Raw genomic sequence first — 7968 nt, forward strand, 5'->3', positions numbered from 1 at the left:
CTACTTCATCTTATAGATGGGAAAACCTAGGCCTGGAGATAGGAAGAACTTTTCACCTAAAAACTGCCTCTGTTCAAAATCTCCTTGCTTCTCTCAAAGGCATCACCATTCTTCTAATCTACCAAGTTCATAACATTATACTGGACTCCTCACCATCCCTCACCTCAAATATCCAATCAATTGCCAAATCTTGCCATTTTTTACCTACACCACACCCATCTCCAATGATCTGATTCAATTCAACAATCATTTACAAAGTCTTAGAGTATGCCAGGCTGTATCCTAAGTAATATACAGATATAAAGAAAATCAAAAGAGAGTCCCTACCCTTCAGGGGTTTACTGTCCAAGGAAGGAGACACCATGTAAGCAATTGTATATAAACACAATATATAGGCAGCATAAATTAGGTCAGGTCATCACAACAAGTCAATTCGAAAGCAAAAAAGGATAGAATTTGACATTGAATTCAAGTGGTAGTCTTTGGGATGGTAAATGAGGGATTGCACAGATAGAATAGACAGGATTTGGTTCTTTAAGTGGTGTGGATGGTTACAAAGAGGAAAGAGTCAGTCCTGTGTCTCAGGTACTTCCCCTACCATGAAGCCTTTTCCTTTAGCTAAAAGTGTTCTTTTTTTTTTTTTCCTGATCCTCTCTTTTGCGCAGGGACCATGCTAATCTTCTCTGTATCGTTCCAGTTTTAGTATATGTGCTGCCTAAGTGAGCACTGTGAAGGATCTTTAAAAAATCTCTACATATGGATAAGGGATGACAACTCACTCAGTTCATTTTTTACTCCAGGGATAGCACATGATCCATCAAGAAAGCACCTGTCTTTGCTAATTTGGAGTGCTAAGGAAGACCTCTTGCAGCAGGGTTCTTGGCTTTCTCCTTGTGACAACCACCCATTTGTAGGCTGCTCTAGAGTTAGCCTCCAAAGAGTTTGTTTTTTCCTTTCCTGTTATTCCCCTACATATCTGTCCCACTGGACACTGGGCTAACCTCGTTTGTGCTTAGGTCAGAACATCTTTTGAGAGTCTGTTAACTCTGATCTTTTTGCTTTTATAGTCAAATATAAAACATAAATTCCCCTCCCCTTCTCCCCATACTTCCTCAAATTCTATACTCTAAAGGCAGAGTATTCCAAACTCTAGAGGGTGCCCCATAGTGATGAAGCATGAGACTCTTTGTGTGTGTATGTGATATCTATCTATTTATCTATCTATCTATATCTGTGATATATATTACTATATTACATATATTTTTTACACATATGGAGAGAGAGAAAGAGACAGAGAGAAACAGAAAAAGAAAGAGGGAGAGAGAGGTTATATTTTTCAGAGAGAGAGAGAGAGAGAGAGAGAGAGAGAGAGAGAGAGAGAAGTTATATTTTTCCCCAAGTATAACTCCTTCATAAACAAATCTGCTTTTTTGGATGAAAAAATTCAGATCAAAACTAATAAAGTGAGATCAAATGTGAATTCGCACTAGCTGAATGAATGTAGTAGAGTAATTATTGTACAGAGGATTCATAAAGATGTTCAGTTTGGTTTGGTGTCTGTTGAATCCCAATTCAGGAGCTATTTGACATCATTTGATATAGGCTCATGTCACAGATAAGTTGTATTGTCACACCGCTTAAATATGAAGTGTGTAAAGTTAAACAGGGAAGCTAGGTGGCGCAATGGGTAGAGCCCTGGGCATGAAGTCAAGAAGATTTGAATTCAAATTTGACCTCAGACACTAGCTGTGTGATTCTGGGCAAGTCACTTAACTCTATTTGCCTCAGTTTTCTCATCTATAAAATGAGCTGGAGAAGAAAATGGCAGATTCTGCCAAGAATACCCCCAAAGGGGTCACAAAGAATCAGTCACAACTGAAAATGACTAAACAACAAATAACTAAGTTAAAGAATATGTATGAAAGTTAAAAACATCATAACGGTGTTTATATTCCTTAATGTCTTTCAATTTTGTTTGCCACTAAATAACAAGCTGTTTTCCAAAACCCCCAAAAGTTTTTCAAAAGTGGAAATAATTCAAGAGCAATTAGAGATAATCATATATTTTGAAAAATTAAACTTTAATTGCCAAGCTTATTGTCTTTGATTTTTTTTAAAAAGGCAAATAACATTCCTTCAATCATAATGTGTTTGAAAAGAAAATCCACTGAAGCAATTAAAATTGTAAAAACAATGACAAAAAAAAAAAGAATTTTTTAAATAGCCAATCCAAGAGAAATACAGAATAAAGAGCCTAAATCCGGAAAACACAATCCATTTTATTTATCATTGGATTTCACAACTACTGTTATTTATGAAGGGGAAACACTATTGTGTTTTCTTTGTTCAAATGCATTAGTTGCAGCTAGCATGAAATCTATTAAATTAAAATAGTATCTTGAAGACTTATACGTAGAAGACATTGGAAAGATGGTAAAATTTGTCCAGAAAAAAAAAAGATGCTTTTAGTAAGCAAAAACCTACTTTCTCAAAAACTATATAGATGACAGATGCAGGGGCAGCTGGGTAGCTCAGTGGATTGAGAGCCAGGCCTAGAGACGGGAGGTCCTAGGTTCAAATCTGGCCTCAGACACTTCCCAGCTGTGTGACCCTGGGCAAGTCACTTGACCCCCATTGCCCACCCTTACCACTCTTCCACCTATAAGCCAATGCACAGAAGTTAAGGGTTTAAAAAAATGCTGCATCATACAAGGTTACTTATGGAAAAGCCTCTTTAAAAAAAAGAAACCTGGGGCAGCTGGGTAGCTCAGTGGAGTGAGAGTCAGGCCTAGAGACAGGAGGTCCTAGGTTCAAACCCGGCCTCAGCCACTTCCCAGCTGTGTGACCCTGGGCAAGTCACTTGACCCCCATTGCCCACCCTTACCAATCTTCCACCTATGAGACAATACACCGAAGTACAAGGGTTTAAAAAAAAAAAAAAAGAGAAAGAAACCTACCTGTGACTACTGATGTAATCAAAACAATGTTTCTCAAATCATATACAAAGCTGCTTTAATGGTCCACTTGCAAATAATAGAGTAGAAAGAATAATTCTCCATATGTTTGAAGACTTTTTCAATTAATTAATTGAAAAGCTAAAATATTCTTATTTGCTTTGCAAGTGGATAAAACAACAGATCTAGTTAAAGATGCTCATTTAATAACATGTATGTGATCTGTTGTTGCAACTGCTATGGTGAACATCTGTTACTTTGCAAACCTGCTGATGGCAATACCATGCCAAGAGAATTTTTAAAAATAGAAAATTTAAAAATTCAAAGTGTTTAAATATTTTTTAAAATGTAAATATAATTTTAAGGATTTGAAAAAATGAAAACTATCGCTTTGGAGAACTGTATTGGATTCTGAACTAATGGAATTCAGTCAGTTAGGACAAAAGGAATATCTATAATCAGTAGTTTAAAACGTGGCCCCTCCTGCAATTATAGATACACCACATGCTTCACAGAGAATCATTAAATCAAGAAACATGAGTGAGAAGCTACATATGGTTTTTTTAGAATTAAAAAATAGATAATTAAAAATTCAAAGTATTTATTTTTTTAATTTAAACAATTTTAAGAATTAAAAAAATGAAAACAATATTGCTTTGGAGAACTGTATTGGATTCTGGACTGACAGAATTCAGTTTGTCAGTACAAAAGGCACATCTATAATGGGTAGTTTAAAATATGATCCCTCGTGCAATATAGATACACCACATGCTTCACAGAGAATCATTAAATCAAGAAACATGAGTGAGAAACTATAAATATTTTTATAATTAAAAAATTAATTAAAAAATTCAAAGTATTTAAATATAATTTTAAGGGTTTGAAAAAAATGAAAACTATTACTTTGGAGAGCTGTATTGGATTCTGGACTAACAGAATTCAGTCAGTTAGGACAAAAGGCACATTTATAATCAGTAGCTTAAAACGTGGCCCCTCGTGCAATTATAGATACACCACATGCTTTGCAGAAAATCATTAAATCAAGAAACATGAGTGAGAAGTTACATACAGTTTTGCAAGTTGTTACAAAAGTAATCAACATTATTCCAAATCCGATAAAAGGAAGATTTTGCAACTACGTAGAGACGGGGGGCAGAATATCGGACATTTCAATATGACTGTGAAATACACCCTTCCTGCACCAAAGTACTTGGAATGCTTTTTGAACTAAAAACAGACATTTTAATTCGAAAGGATTATAATGAAGATAAATCAAATTCATTTTGTACCAAAATTTTCCTCCTGAAATTTGTGTATTTGCTGGATTTAGAAAACGAACTCTTCTAAATAAGTTAGTGCGAGGTCCTTAACTTCAGACCTCAGAATCATAAAAATACCTGCCCTGAAAATGAAATGGAACAAAGTAAAAATCCGCCTAGTAAGTGCTTGATCAGTCTTCTATAGTAATTCTCATTTTATATGGAAAATATGAACTGCTAGGAAGTTTATTGAGCATGATTAAATATGAAACATTTGCTATTATGTGAGATGAATGAATCTAGTTAATCTGTTTTCTGATATATGTGAAACGAGTATTTGAATCTGAAAAAAAATCTTATGTTTTCGCTATGGGTGAATAAGGAATTTATTTAACAACGTGAAACAAATTGCATTATTCTGTATAATATCTTATTTGCATGAGAGGGTTCTGATTGAATTGTAATAAAAACAAAATATTGAGCTCAGATTCAAAGTATTTAATTCAGAGGTGGAAAAAAGAATTACGAACAGCAATATAATTATCGAGACCACATTTTTGAGAAACTGTGTGGCAAAAAAACAAGCCTTAAATCTTTTCAGCTTCTGCTAGTCAACTCTTTGGGGTTTTCTCTCAGTCAGAGAGGAACTTTCAGAGAAATACCTCAGATGTCCCTTCCTCTCCCCTTCTAGTCTCCTGCTACTCCAGCCTTAAACAAACAGCTGAAAATCTAGCACAGGTTATCTGGACTCAAACATCTGTGAGTCGCTCCCCCTGGGGCCTCTGTAGCAACGGTCCCCCTTCCCTGCTTGTGTTTATCCAGTAAAGAGAGTGGGAGGCTGGACAGCCCCAGCTTTAAGTTTCCATCCTGTTGTTGCCAGCTGTGCTGGAGGTGTCCGGGGAGGCAGCATTCCAGCTGTTATCGGGACCAGCCTGAGGAAAGTAGGGGGTGGGAGGAAGGTGGAAGAGGGATGGGGGATGGAAGAGAGGGAAGGCAAGGACAGCATCCATTCTTAGCAGGGAGTTCAAAGCATCTTATAGACCTCTTCCTCCTATTGTTTATCTACCCAGTTTATGGCCCCCTTCACTGCAGGATCCTGCTTCACCAACCACAAAAACTAGTTCCAAAATGCCCAGACATAGGCATTCTGGGTAATATGTTCTGGGTGTACGGGTGGTAGTGGTGGGGACAAGCACCTATTAAGTACCTACCATGAGTCAGGCACTGTGTCAAGCATTTTACTAATACTATCTCTTTTGATCCTCACAGCAACCTGGGGAAGGGAAGTTCTATTATTCCCATTTTATTATGGAGGAAACTGAGGCAAGCATTTGCCCAGAGTCCCAGAGCTAGTAAATGTTTGAGGTTGAATTTGATTGCCTATTTTTTTAACCATTATCTTCTATCTTAGAATCAATACTATGTATTGGTTCCAAGGCAGAAGAGCAGTAAGGGTTAGGCAATGAAGGTTAAGTGACTTGTCCAGGATCACACAGCTAGGCAATGTCTTAAGTCAAATTTGAACCCAGGTCCTCCCAACTCCAGGTCTGTCTCTCTAGCCATTGAGCTGCCTAGCTGCCCCCAGGTTGAATTTGAACTCGGGTCTTTCTGACAAAAGGTCCCAGTGACCATGCCACCCAACATTTACCCAATTTTAGTTAGGAAAATTATTATTTACCCACCAGTTAGTCCTGGCACTTCCTCCCCCTGAAGGATCAGCTCTTGAAGGTTATTCTCTCACCAGGGAATCATTTCATTAAGGTTTTCCCCAGGGAGAGCTCCCAAATTTAGTAGGGTAGGAAGGACAAGAACAAAACTAATAACGTGAAATATTGGAACTCATAGCTGACATTGATGTCATGCTTTAAAGTTAGCAAAGCACTTCATATCCATTATCCCATTTGATGCTCACGATAACTCTGTCAGGAAGATGCCATTATCCTCATTTTACAAATAAGAAGTTTACTTGCCCAGGGGTCACACAACAGTAAGTATCTGAGATGGAATTCAAACTCAAGTCTTCCAAAAAAAAAAAAAATGAACTCCTGGGATCTGATTTGAATCTTGGTTTTGCTACTTACTATTGGTGTGTCCTTTAGCAGGGCAACTAATCTCTCTGGGTCTCGGTTTCCTCTGAATTAGAATTCATGTCCTTTCAGCTTCTAAATCTATCCTACTAGGATCCTATGACTCCAAGTCCCATATTCTACCTACCGTGCCATGCTGAGTTACTTTGAGTCTTCTCTGTATTCCTAAAATCACACCAAATAAGAGCTAGTTTGAGATGCTTAGAACACTGCCATATTCCCTGCTATTAAAACTCTCCTGTCCTGTGTTTTCTTAACTCCAGCCCAACTTTCTGTGCCCAAAGTGATAATTCAGTAACCTCACAGAATCACAAAGTCAAATTAGGACTAATTTTAGAACCCAGAGCAACATAGCTGGAAGGGACTTTAGAACATAAAATGTCAGAGCTAGGGCTCTTAGAACATCGAATGTCATTGTTAGCAGGGCCCTTAGAAAATAGAATGCCAGAGGTAGAAGAGCCCTTATAACATAGAATGTCAGGGCTGGAAGACCCCTTATAACATAGAATGTCATGGCTGGAAGGGGCTTTAGAACATCGAATGTCAGAGCTGGAAGAGCCCTTAGAACATAGAATGTCAGGGCTGGAAGGGGCTTTAGAACATCGAATGTCAGAAGTAGAAGAGCCCTTAGAACACAGAATGTCAGGGCTGGAAGGGGCTTTTGAACATAGAATGTCAAGGGTGGAAGGGGCTTTCGAACATAGTATGTCAGAAGTAGAAGAGCCCTTAGAACATAGAATGTCAGTGCTGGAAGGGGCTTTAGGACATCGAATGTCAGAGGTAGAAGAGCCCTTAGAACATAGAATGTCAGAGCTGGAAGGGCTTTTAGAACAGAGAATGATAAAGTTGGAAAGGGCTTTAGAAAACAGAATTTCATATCTGAAAGGATCCTTAGACATCAGTCTCTCACTGGATAATTAGAACTCTGACAGGTGGAAATGAGGAGGGGTACATCGAGAGCAACAACATGGAGGTAAGAAAATGAAGGGGGATAGATGTGGGTGTGCGTACATTGTGTGTGTGCATGCATGTGTTCTGGGAATGGTAACTGGTTCATTTTGGTTGTAATGTAGGCTACGAGAAAGGGAGAAATGGGAAATAACCCTGGAGATGTGGGAACGGGCCAGGTTAAAGAGAGCGCAGCATGCCAGGCTGAGGACTTCATGAATTTTCCTAGGGTCTGGGGGCTTTGCTCAAGAGGTTGGGGGTGCTGCTTGATCTCATTTTCATTCCTTTCAACCTCCTCTTCCAGAATTACACATCTGAGAATCATTTCGTTCTCCCTCACACACTCATTTGTACTTTCATACCACAGTTTCTCCTCTCCAAAAGGCAAGCCATAGTAAGGGAAGCACATCAGGAGAGCATCTTGTGATGTATTCATAGAAAAAAATGATTCCTTTAGTTAGAGAAGTTCCCTGAAAAATGACTACTTCTAAAAACTGTTTGTTCTCGGTCCTGCTTCCCTCCACGAACTGCTTATAGGAAGGATCTGAGGCCCTATTTCCTCTTCCTCTTGAGCCCCTGACCCCATGAAGATCCTCTTTTTCAACTAAACATCAATAGATGGAATAAAGACCTCAGCAACATGGGCCTCAAGGGGTATCCCCCCAGGATGGTTGTTGAATTGAAGGTCTTAGTCACTTGAAGGAAAAGATACGTGTTTTT

The 7968-nt window shown here is 38.4% G+C and overlaps 1 non-coding gene across 1 annotated transcript; it reads right to left on the minus strand.

The window, feature by feature from the left end:
* Positions 1-620: 620 nt before the first annotated feature.
* Positions 621-727, minus strand: LOC123238365. The gene has a single exon (XR_006505561.1). It is a non-coding gene; the product is annotated as a U6 spliceosomal RNA (small nuclear RNA).
* Positions 728-7968: the final 7241 nt, after the last annotated feature.

This window comes from Gracilinanus agilis, chromosome 2 (assembly GCF_016433145.1).
Source record: "Gracilinanus agilis isolate LMUSP501 chromosome 2, AgileGrace, whole genome shotgun sequence".
Lineage (NCBI taxonomy): Eukaryota > Metazoa > Chordata > Mammalia > Didelphimorphia > Didelphidae > Gracilinanus > Gracilinanus agilis.